This window comes from Lytechinus variegatus, chromosome 2 (genome assembly GCF_018143015.1).
Source record: "Lytechinus variegatus isolate NC3 chromosome 2, Lvar_3.0, whole genome shotgun sequence".
Taxonomy (NCBI): Eukaryota; Metazoa; Echinodermata; class Echinoidea; order Temnopleuroida; family Toxopneustidae; genus Lytechinus; species Lytechinus variegatus.
In genome coordinates, this window is record NC_054741.1 from 19,821,262 (window position 1) to 19,834,260 (window position 12,999).

The 12,999-nt window shown below is 36.5% G+C and overlaps 1 long non-coding RNA gene across 2 annotated transcripts in view; it reads right to left on the reverse strand.

The window, feature by feature from the left end:
* Positions 1 to 12,999, reverse strand: part of LOC121407518 — a 48,442-nt gene that overhangs the window by 22,975 nt on the left and 12,468 nt on the right. For both annotated transcript variants that reach the window (XR_005968924.1, XR_005968925.1), the window contains exon 2: positions 8,542 to 8,760. This is a non-coding gene — a long non-coding RNA (uncharacterized LOC121407518). The remainder of the gene's footprint in view (positions 1 to 8,541; positions 8,761 to 12,999) is intronic.

Consider the following 12,999-nt stretch of genomic DNA (forward strand, 5'->3'; position numbering starts at 1 on the left):
TACTGGAAAAGAGACGTGTACGTTTTAAAGCATTTCTCTGTAAATTTCTCTGGATTATGGACATAATAAAATAGGAGAACTGTCTTATGCTGATGTAAACATATAATTTGAAGCTCTGAGTTTTTTCATTGTATATAATTTCGACATTTTATTACTTATACCGAGGTATGGACGCACAATGGGGCATTGTGGATGCAATGTGAACACAAAAATACCTGTATCATGACTATATTCTATGTCCTGTCCGCTTACTACTTTGTGTTTTATTGTGTATTTTTCCATGTCAAAATCTATTCAATATAAAAAATGCCAATATTTACACTTTACAACCCCGTCTTCTAAGTAATATAATAGATTAAAATTACATCAATTTGAATATAGAGTGCATCGCATTATGCATTTAAATGCAATGCAGAATCAGTATCTCACTTAAGAACCCACACCCGTACCTACACACCCTCACAGCCTCACACCCACCCTTGTACATGTAATGTAAACGGTATATAACCTTTCACGCTCATGACGTAGGGAGTCTCATACGATTGCTTTCCCTAAGCCTCTCCTCTTATTTCTGTTACTAATCCTCTTGTATCGATTTAAAAACGTCAAATAGCGAAAGCAGAGATGAGGAAGGGGATAAACAATCGTGGTATATTACAACATGGGGAGAAAGATATCATGGATGGCAGAGCGGTAATTATAGCGCAGCGATAGTGACATTTTGTACTTGCGACAAGCCTGTTTGAGTTTGACCTTGCCTGTTAGCGCATGCGTGGAATCAAGGACCTACTATACATGGTGGAATAGAGAGTGATGAATATCATTATACATCTAGACTATTGACTATTATAATGATAATTATGCAGGCTTGTATTACATTTCTTTTCATCCAACCAATCAGTGAAATTATGTCAATATATTAAAGGAAACAAAGATCATGTTCAATTAAGTTGTTTTATACAACATAGTTTACTGTGATTTAACTGAGTAATAATGATAATAAGCTCACGATTGCCGTTCGATATGAGAGTAAATTCATAGCTTTAATATCACGTATTTTAAAGTTTTTTTTATCATTACAATTAAATCTCAAACTGGACGGTACCCCAGTAATTTTTATATGTCACTTTTATGTAGGTGTACTATTTCTTAGTAAATTAATCCGAATTTATTTGCTGGAAGTTTATAGACACCATATATATATCCAAAATGGCGCCTTGAAGCATGTTTCTTTAGACACGCTATCCGTACAACTGAAATGCATCTTCAAAGTAAGATGTTTTAGTTACAATTCAAGACGAGCGATCATTTACAAGCAAAATATCGTGCATGCTCGTCACCTTTCTTGATTTACATATTTCGCTTTCTCTCGGCGCGTATTCTTATAGCTGTTATTTCAGTTTTCTTCTCATTCTTTTATACCATGACCATGTAAACATCTTCTTTATGAATCCATGTGCATTTTCTTTTACCCATACTCTCGATTATTCACTTTATCCAACTCTGCATTATGATATTTGCGTTTGTCTGTCTGTGTATGGATGTCTATCTGTCCGCCTATTTGTTTTAGTAAATGAAAGAGAGAGATACCTCCGAAATGAACTGCCCGGATGCGATATGTGATAGGGATGCTGCGAGCTGGATAATAAAAGAAAAGAATAAGATACCAAATGACAAGTCTATCGGGGCGGGGATTCCAAGTATATCAATCGTGTTTTCTTTAACACATCCTTCACGATTCATGTAATGTACTTTGGTATCAACAAAGATTCCAACACCTGGACTGATTAGTTGATATCGGCTAAGGTCATAGCTGGGTCTTATCTTGATATTTAAAGGTGTTCTTACGGAGATTGAAATTACTAACGCCACTGGAAATACGTAGGACCAAGCAAAAGTGGATCCGTTTATAATCCATGTTTTGAGTGAAAACTGTCTTGACAGACACATCATAATATTATCAAATATATTTCTTAGAATTTAGTGTCTGAGTGTCGTTACCAAATATAACACAAAAGAGTAAACAATGAATAATGGTTTCATCTTAATTTGTCTTATTTTCATGGTCGAAGTGCGACTTAGATAGGTGTTTTATCGACAAGCGTGAGAAAGGAATCCCAAATGGTCTGACTTATCAGTTTCATTTATCGAAACTAAGATTGCAGACAATTCACGCAGGTGATGACGCCTTCTTGCATCACATGTTATCCGGTTTTTGGCGGGAAACCATTGCTGCTTAATCACTCGTCTGCTCACCTTTATTCATACATAATTGATAAGAAATAAGAATAGCTTTACGAGCTATTGCAAAGTCAAATGATTTACAAAGTCACTCCAATCTATTACGTAATAATGTGGTACCTCGGATACGAGGGTCGTGTTTGGGTTTCGTGTAGTGCAGCAGATTTGCACTGATTCTTAAGTATTATTGTGATTTTCATGAAGCTATTTTTATTGTTCTCACAATAATGATGAAAATAGCGATGATTATAATTAAAGTTATAAAAAAATAATTATCAATACTATCTTTTTATTATCATTGTTATCATTGTCATTATTATCCTTTTAGCCTATCATCATTAATATCATTTTCATTGTAATTATCATCATTGTCATCGTCGTCATCATTACCGAATACTTTTGATCCAAAATCATTTTTAGCTATATCAATGCCTATCATCATGATCATAAGAGACCCTCAATTCACCAGGAAAATATACATTGCTTGTAGGTATATACTCGATCTAGATATATAAAATTAAGATTTATATTAAACTTCATGGGGTAACATCGTTTGAAAGAACTAGGTACATCAATCAACATCTAAAACATTTTGATTTCTCATCTTTACCTAAAATGTAAGAAAGAATGTTAGCAAATATAAAATGGGAAAATACTATAATTTCCTCTGGTTGCTGCAACAGTTAAAAGAAGGGGTACTATCAGATAAGAACATTATTTATGCGCTCTGTGATTTGATTTGGGAGCAGTTCGATTCTAATTAGTGTCAGTGTGCCAGTCTGTAGTCCCCCTCATATGAATATTCTATCAAATCACGCCAAGACAATTGATTTAAACTCTGGAGACTTAAGAGATTACTTTCTACCGTATGATATAAGCGAAGGGGCGGGTGTAGTAAGCTTGGAAAATAAAGGAATGGGAGCGTGTAGTTTTCCTTTGATTAAGAGGTTTTTTTAATGTGCTAGAGCGTGATCATTTTGATAGGATTTTTCAAATGATACAATTTGTTCTTGTTGCATTTAATTTTGAAAATGTAATATTGAATGTGCTCCATAACATAATACGATTACACAGCTGCTTTATAGGCAAGAGGTACAAATGAAAGTTAACAAAAACAAATCAATCTCTCCACTTTTTAACCCTCTCTCTTATCACAATATGAAATGCGATCAGAATTTGTTTGAAGCAAATATTGATAACGCATTTTCATTATCTTTCATTTCTTCATACGCTATTATTTGAAAAATATACTACATAAACATGTTCAGACCTCTATGATATGCTTTGCCATCCCTTATCTAATTTTATTTCATATTGAGTTATTTTATTTGATATGTTTAGGGGGTCTGCCAAGTCAAAGTTTTAAAAATACGTTTTTCACAGGAATATAAAATGTGTTTTGGAATGAATAACAGCATCAAAAGCAACAAACACACACACAAATCATTAAGATTTCTTCACATCCCAATTAGAACAAATGTGAATTTCACCAAAGGAATAACAAATATACCATTCATCTTTCTTTGTTTCTTTCATTCACATTTTGGGGGAAGGGGTCACATCCCTTAACCCCCAAATTACGATACCGACTCGTTCCTCCCAGCCAGATGAAGATAATGAAGAAATTGAAGAAGGAGAGGAAAACCCCGATGAGCCTCAAGATTCTCTGTGTCTCCCTTTCTACCATGATGTTGGGAGATTATTACCCATGGGTGCCAATTGCTAACATGTGGACATAATCGACAGATGTGTAACGGATAATGCAGTTAACATCAACCAAGAAACCCCTTTCCCTGAAAGATTTCCTCGCCCTTCTCCATCCTCCATCCTCATCTTTATTGCTTTCCTCAGACATGGCTCACAATTTCCGTTGGTTGCACAAATGTACCCCTTCAATATCGTCTCGCGTGAACGTTTCGGGATAGACATTATCACATACTTGTATATGTTTGAAATATTTCGATGAATTACGATAATCATAATTTAAAAAATGAAATGAAAATCCATATTTTATTGTTTGAAATAGACATGAAATGAAATACTCCGAAAATTTACTTTGCCCAATTGATCGTGGGCCCGGCAGCCGCTGTGCAGCGCCAGATAGACGAGGCTCTATCCCTTTAATTCAGGTTATAACCGCTTTCGAGGTCCCCCTAAACGTTATCATTTCTCTCGCCTTGCTCGCTTGCCTTCTATTCGTAAATCTTATTACTTGGGAGAAATTTTGCAATAATTTTAATAACATAACCTCAGCCAAGCAATCCGATAATAAAATGCATTTCTCTACTTGAAAAAAACCCAACAAAGTAACCGACACTGTGTCCCATCTAACAGTGTGTTAAAAGTGTGAAACACTGTGAAATCATCCACACATTATTAAAGCGTTAGTTCACCCTGACGAAAAGTTTATTGTAAAAATAACATAAAAAATAATGGTAAAGGTTTGAGAAAAATCCATCAAATATTTAAAAAGTTTTTAATGATTTATGAAATGAAATATTCCTTTTATTTCAGGAGTGGGGTGAATAGATTTATTTAATGATAAATACCGATGGACAAACAATTTACAATTTTTTGAGAAAATGACATTTTACTTATTTTTTTTATTCGCGCGCGGTACATGAAAAGCTACTCGCGCCGAAAGCATTTAACGTCTAAAAAACAATAACAACTTCTACTAACTTTTGAACCACTGATGGATTTTCCTCAATATTTCTATTTTTGGTGCTACTTTTACCGTAAACTTTTGTCAGGGTGAACTTCCCATATTTCAATTGTGTTAAATTATCTCATTTAAGCATTCTCACATTGTGAATCCGAATCACATCTTCACAGTATGTGAACAGAATGATAATGAATTGTGATACTAAAATCCTTCCAGTTGGGTTAGTACGCTTTAATCCACAAAAAATAAAAACAAATTCAAAATGGTCTAATTTCTGTGTTCTCCGGGGCGGATCTAGCTTTTTCCCAAGGAAGGGGTTTGACAGAAAAATCTGACGAGCACCCCCCCCAAAAAAAAATGGGTTCACTATAAAATTAAGATAATTAGGGGTTTAGGCTAAAATATGTAGGTCATTACTTTTTCTTATTTGCCAGCCCAAGGAGTGGGGGCTTAACCCCCCCCGTAACTGTTTTCTATATAAGCACTAGAAAACCGTTGGATTTTTAGTGGCATAATTAGACACGTCTACGATCTCACTCCCCTCCCCACAAACTAAAACTCTCGAATCTCACGCGCGGGACACCCCTCCCCTTTTCCATCAAGGGGGGGGGGGGTTCGGGGGGCTACGCCATTTTCTCCCTTCCCCCGAGGTGACGATCCCCACCATGTGGAGATAATCGACAGATGTGAGGGGCGTAATACAGTTAACGGTCCGTGAAGAAAGGATATAAATACCAGAGGGATTCACTCAACTAACAGACCTCAACCTCCAAATGCGACAAATCTTGTTTAATATCTCTTTACAAAGTTTACCAAATGCCATTATTATGCAAATCGGTTATGTATCTATTTGAAAGGGTATACTGTAAACGCTTGGAGACGCTTGAATCTATTGAGAAGAAATATAATCAACATGATAAAATTTAACTCTTATTTTTCAGTATATAATTTTCCGTTTTCTGCAATACCCCATGCACCCCATTCCAACTAGAGCAATATTCATTTTATTCATTGGATGAAAGTCAGTAAAATCAAATTCACAAAATAGTTAAGTATAGTAGTGCAACAGTTTCACTTGAATTTCAATTCTCTTTTTTTCATTTAGCATTTTAAAATCTATATATTTACCAAAATATACTTTTTTCAACAAATTGAACAAATGAAAAGGAAAGGAAATTGAGAAAGTCGAGTGGGTTTCGCGTTTCTAATCATCAAATGTACAAATGCAAATTGAATAGATACATCAAATCTGAGTCTTCACTCAAATAATTCATTGTGTTTTAACAATTAATGCGTCATCAAAGAGGTACATTTTTGTGACACTAGGCTAAATAGACGGATAACCGCATAATATAAATACATAATAATCATCAAATATTAAAACAACAATATAAAAATGGGGTGTATTTAAGGGTATATTAAGGTTGAATTCTATTGAAGAAGTGCAAAATCTTCAGAGATCATGTATCATAGACTGTGATCGGTGTATTAATTTAAGCAGCAGGTATACATGAGCGGAAGTAGAACGGACGCTGGCGTTTACCGGCCGGGGGTCAGACGGGGAAGCCTGACTGGAACCAGGTGAGGTAGACAGCCTGGCACCATAACATTCACATCTCTATATACCAGTAAGGGAAAAAAGTGTAGTGGAAGTCGGAAAGATTGCCAATTTGGGGGATTACAGACGGTTTATCAAACCGAACCGTTATGTGAAGATTGTTTGAGGATTCGCATAAACACAGGAAATGTGTCGAGCAATTGAAAGATAGAGGCCGGATATCCGAGATAGTATGATGTCTGCTTGGTTGGAGAGATAATCAAGGAGGAAAGAAATAAAAAAAAATGCATCAAATGAAAATAAAAGAATTCGTTTCAAGGAAATTGAGCTTGGAAACGTTGTATAATGACATGACGACAAATTAAAGGGGATAAGCGTGTTGAAAGTAACTAGGATATGACGGAAAAGGAATCAAAATATTTTCATCTTGGCAATGATGATATATTATATGGCTATGGATACTTGTCAAAAAACTTTAAGCCCTGAACTATTTGACTGTTGTAACTGTAACAGGACGCTATGTTTAAAATACGGTCTTATTCGATATGATATAGTAAAACCAACTACACTGTATTATTTTTTTTCCTTTCTAAATAATGGCACGAAAATGCAAAAGTGTGTAAAATAATGAGACAATATATATATTTTTAAATTAATATGACAAAAGGATGAAATAAACTAAGACGAAATCACTTTTGAATTTCGTTTCTAATACTGTAATTGAGTTTAAGGTGCTTGACCTATTTCAAATGTCGTACGTATTAAAAGCTATATACAGACGGACGGACAGACAGACAGACTACACGTATATCAGGGTGACAGAGACAAACAAGCCTATACTCTTAGAAACCTCACGTGCATATTTTGTTGATCATCACTCTGCCCTTAGCCGCATTAGCGTATTTTGCCGGATTTACGCCAAGAATGCCGAGAAATCTACCTGTCTGCCACGACCCCACCACCCTTCCACCACACCTCCCCCTTTCATTCCATCCTCTCTTGTTTACCAGGCATTAGAGGTGGGAATGATTTAGAAAGGTGTTATGAGGTCACTAAGTCTTTGGTTCCATTTCCGCTGTTGACCAAACTTGCAAACAGCGAATCTCCTCTGCTGAAAAAAAAGTATGGGAGATCTCTTTTAAAAGCCTCAATGTTTAACTTTAAAGCGGGGGAAAAATGGAAAATTCTGGAGGTTATTGGCCCTTCTCTATGTCAATTCAATACCCTCCCAAAGGATAGACGGAGTGATAGTAGATACATGTTTATCTGCATGCGATGAAAGATTCGAGAAATTAAGAAAACTATACGACTGTTTTCGGCTTCGGCGTTGGTAATAATAAAAATCTAACCGAGGACCCAGGGTTTTGTACTTTATGTACCCTATGTCACTTTATGATAAAGTCACAAGAGTTCAAACCTCTTTCAAATACACCATTTTGTCTCGTCATAAGTTCAAACACGTATCATCATGATCGTCTGATCGGATAATATCTATAATCTATCAACATGGAATGACTTCATAAATTGCAGCGGCTATCCAGTCTGTGTTTGGAAAAATGCGACGTAGGTGACACCGCTTGTGCGTGTGTGGGGGTGTACTATCATGACTATGAAGGAGTGTGTGTGTGGGGGTGTGTTGGGGTTATGTGGGAGTGTGTGGATGAGTGTGTGGGATAGGAGGTTGGCGCTATGTAACCCCTTTCCATAAGAAATACTAATATAGAAATAAAAATATGATGATGATTTTTATCAATCTATGATACTGTAAAAATGAGTGTGTGGGTGAGCTATGAGTGCAGGCGTGTGTGTTTTTGTGTCATGATGCAATCAGAGGTTGGCGCATCAACATTTCCCCCTTTTCTTTTCTCTTTACCACGCAGCGTGTGCATTTTATTCCTTTCAAAAGTGACATCCAAGCATTTTGATAAATAACATTCACTTTGTGCATCTCAGTAATGCAAATAAGCTCGATATCGATCATTCGCTATCGATTCCCTGTCATCTCTCTGCGCGCTTTCAATCAAAGTCGCTGTTTTGTTGTTGTTGGTGTTCGATATGTCCCCCCTCTCTCACTCACCTTGGTGAAATGTCAGAAGTAAGTTGAAGGAGTAGTCGGGAGGTATAGGGTGTTACGTCGGGGTCATCCGTCTCCTCTCCGAAAGAACCCAATCAGATGAGTCGTCACCAAAACGGGGCAGAGATATCGGTCTGCGGTGAAGGGTAGATGTCCCCAACTCGACGCCAGAGATTGCCCGAGGTCTGATGACATCGATCCGCACATAAATCATCACCGCTCCTGGAATGACACCGGAGAGGAACAGAAATCAGAATATTCAATTTTTTTCATATAAGATAAGATATTTCTCAAAAACTTTGATTCATGAAATTTCGTTTTATTCTAAAATTTTGTTTCCCCTTTGCTCTCATGTATTTCAAAATGCAAAGAAAAACAGCAAGATTGAAATGGGGAAAAAGGGAATGGAATGAAAGCAGACATAATTCATTTGAACAATGCATTGTAGTTCGCTTGACATGTGGAGTTTTGTACATCCAAGAACTACTTCCAGACTACACTATATCAAATGTAATAAATGAATTTTTCACGCCAATTTATCTAGAGACCTGTTATTCTCTTAGTGTAATAAGCAAACAATTTCGTTATTAATTATGCTTATTCATGACTTTTACCACATTAATGTTTCAATAATTCCGTTGTAGTTCATTAATTACTATAATCATATGTAAAAAAATGAAATATCAATAGATTTTGCTTGTTTTGACCGGGAAATGTTCACCAGATATTATGTGATAAAGTAAACCCCAATGCAGTATCTCTGTAAAGTCTAATTCTGTTGGTCAGTGCATTTTTGAGTTGTTTTTACATATTAATTTCGTAGTCGGGCTACAGTTTGTGGATATATCAAAAAGAAAAATGGAAAATATTTGATACAGCTATCAGTCTGTAAATATTTTGAACATTTCATTTTCTTTTCTGTCTGGCTTTCTTGACTTCTTCCAATTGTCATTATGTAGTTCATACCATAATCATGATTACTAGTACATCACTGAATAGGTTTATGTACATTGTCCTTATAAATGAGTAGTATTACCGATGGGTAAATAGACATGTACAAACTTTCTAACGGAAGAAGTTGTCATTGTTTGTAAAGGATATATCGAAATCTCAACAGACAGTTCATCTCACTAATTACGAATATGAATGTTAAAGAAAAACGCCTGTAATTTCCATGAAATTTGATTTAAAAAACATGACACTTGAAAAAGTACGTTTGGATGCTAAGAATCGTTAATCCTATAGGAAATCACCGTCGAGACATTCAAGTCAATGTTTCATTCAGAAAAGAAATAAGTGGTGAACTTGACACCAGAACGATGGTCAATGACAACGAATATTCAGAAAAGGGTTGCCATAAATCATGTGTTGGTTACAAACATGACATGATATCTGTTAAATTACCCTCATCATTGAAATGATGTGTTTACAAAGAAAACTAAAGACCCTAGCATCGCCTTCCTTCGATCAATATGAGATCGTAGCGTTTTACCTCGGTGGGACCATCCACAGGGTTTTGATTTGACGCGAATTTGTTGCTCTAACTACCAAAGACAAAGGTCCCTTGCACTTTTAATGAGATATTCAGTTGTGCCTTTTTTTAATTGTTACCTGTGAAATTGTAGGGATCCGGTTTGATTTATTTATGATGACTGTGCATCTTAATACAAGAATTTTGCCAACAATGAAAGGTATGAATAAAGTGAATGGCTCGTTTCGAACTGTCTGGACTAGGTAGAGCACGTAACAATTCTGGGAGCTTTTCAAACGTGCCGCGGAGTGTCCAGTTTTTGTTGATGGTGGAATTGATAGTTCTGAAACGCCTCAATGGCAAATAAAATATTGTTTATTGAATATATATTTTCGTTGTCACTTGTCAATAGATTGTACCAGACAGTAAAGAAAACACACACTGCACACTGAGTAAACCGATGCCATCTCTGCAGATATAATCATGATAAGTTGGTTAATTTGTTCCATGAATTAAGGGGCTTCACTCAACTCTTCCAACAATGCACACGGACCTACACAATATCGATCAATACCACATCTTATGTTTCTATGATTGGACGACTTATTCAGAAGTCACTTTTTGTAAGGACTGTATTTTTCAAATCTTAAAACAAAAAGCCCTGAATTTCATACAAAGTAGGACACTGTACTTTCACGTTCTAGATTCCTTTACCCTTTCTCGACCCCTGATAAACCTTAACCCAAAATGAAGGCCAATGTGCGCATGCGTATAGTGTCAACGCATCCCAAAAGTAGTATCACCGTACTAACCCTTTACGAACTCAAGTAACTTGGGAACCCTAACTTTAGGAAAACAACTCGAAATTAAAGGACGTACTTTGGCTCTTCTTTTCCTTTCACTGGCTCTATTTCAAAGTGGAAGAAGGGATGGTGACATGGACATGATGGGGTCATTGATAGAAAGGGAAAGAATGGAAAGGAATAAAAGTGCTAGGGTTTCTTGATGGGAAGGGAAACGTGTCCTGGTTTGCTTTCTCCAGCACTACGGTGATAATTTGTGCTGGAAGGAAGCTTAGAATGTCACCTGGCCACTGATGCGACCGCAGGGCAGTAACGTGTGGATGTACTTTCATCGTTAATAGCACTAGCCATATTTGCCAAAGCGTTGTTTTTCTTTCTCTAACAGAAAGGAAGAAGGGGAAAGAGAATGGTCGAGAAAGTGAGGTGAGAGCGTAAATTGTGTCCTTTGCATCAAGTGGTCTTTGGGATGGTGTCCTTAGTCCTTTATCGATTGTCTTCTAAGGGGGTATGATGACGGGGGGATGAGGATGGTGGAGGTGGTGGTGGTAGTATATAGAGTGGTAGATAGGGGTAATGGTGTCATGTCTGAAGTCAGGTGGAAGAGGTTAATAACCTGATGTGGTTAAGATGTCGATATAAACTCAGGGACTGCTGGAAGAACGGATGAACGATCTTGAATAATTGAAAATTGAGGAGAGGTAGTTGACCGCAAGAGCTTTAAAAGATGTCGATTTTACTTAATTTCGATTTGTTTTCATGAATTGGATAAATGCTCCATTTCACTGAACTAACCTTAGAAGAAAGACATGCAAAATGAAATACAAAAATGAAAGGTTTAATATTTTTATCAAACGACAAATCTACAATGATTCCATCATGGATAGTTCGAGACCATGCAATGTATTCTGCTCGACACCTTTAACAACCATGCAAAGATAAACGTTTGTCCTGTCTTTAAACAATCTTCAAAGATAAACAAATCTCAAGAAGAAGAAAAATATCTTATTATCATACGTAAGAATATCAAAGAAAGCAAAATAAGAATATCATTTAATGAATACAGCTTTAGTCAGATCAACCGTTATCTTCAAAACGTCACTTTCTCCCATGTCTCTCCCATCACGGTCGTCACCACGTCCACATCTTCAGTAGGGCGCCACCAACGTTCGTGAACAGGCGTCTAACAGGCTGGCTCGGTCTTTGGCAGCCAGGTAAATTGTTGTCACCGACTTCACTGACCGATCCAGGGACAAACACACGGGAAATGGGTTAATAGAGAAACCAACTGTGCATAGAAGAGCTGCAATCGAGGGCCTCTTTATTATACAGCACACTTTCCCTTTTGTTTTAAACAATCTATTCCGATTTTCTCTCTCAGCTTTGGTTCCTGTTTCAGGCCGATCGGCTAATCAGGATGCGAGGGGTGGATTGAATTGACCTTTGATCCGTGCCAAGTGACAACTGGTTACTGACCCCTAATGATCTATAAAAATAAAACTTGAATCAGTGGCAAATTGTCAATTCATATCCCAATTCATTATTCTTGCTTGATAATTAATCAGTGAATAAATCATTCCTTTCAACATCTTTGAAAAATCAGGAAAGGGAGTTAAATTAGCAAAGTGGAACGAACACCACTTTTCCTGAAAGCACATGGGACATGCATATATATTACAATTTAAATAACTGAATAAAGGGGGAGGGAAGACCATATTCAATTAACCATAATCAAAGTAATGATGTTGCATTTTGAAATTTCATGGTATGAAATGTTTAATACTGATACCTGATAAAACACCAAATATTATGATTCGGATCCAAATTCAAATCTATGATGATTTGACGACACTATCTTTTTTTGCAGCAAAACTACTACACATAATACCTAACCTCAAACCTAGCCCAAACCTTATGTACCTCATATTTTCACTTTATTCAGAATCTAAAACCGTATATTCCTGAACCGAAACTATTACAACCCTAACTTTAACTGTGGAAAATTCAAAACGATGTCATGCAATGTCATGAAAGAGTTAGGGAAAGCGAGAGAGAGAGAGAGAGGGTAGGGGGGGGGGGTGGGGTGGCGGAGGGAGAAGTGACAATATAGACAGTGAGTAGTAAAATCATTTTGATTCACATTGTTTATAGCTTTTAGAAATGTAAAATGTTCCCATTGTATTATGATCA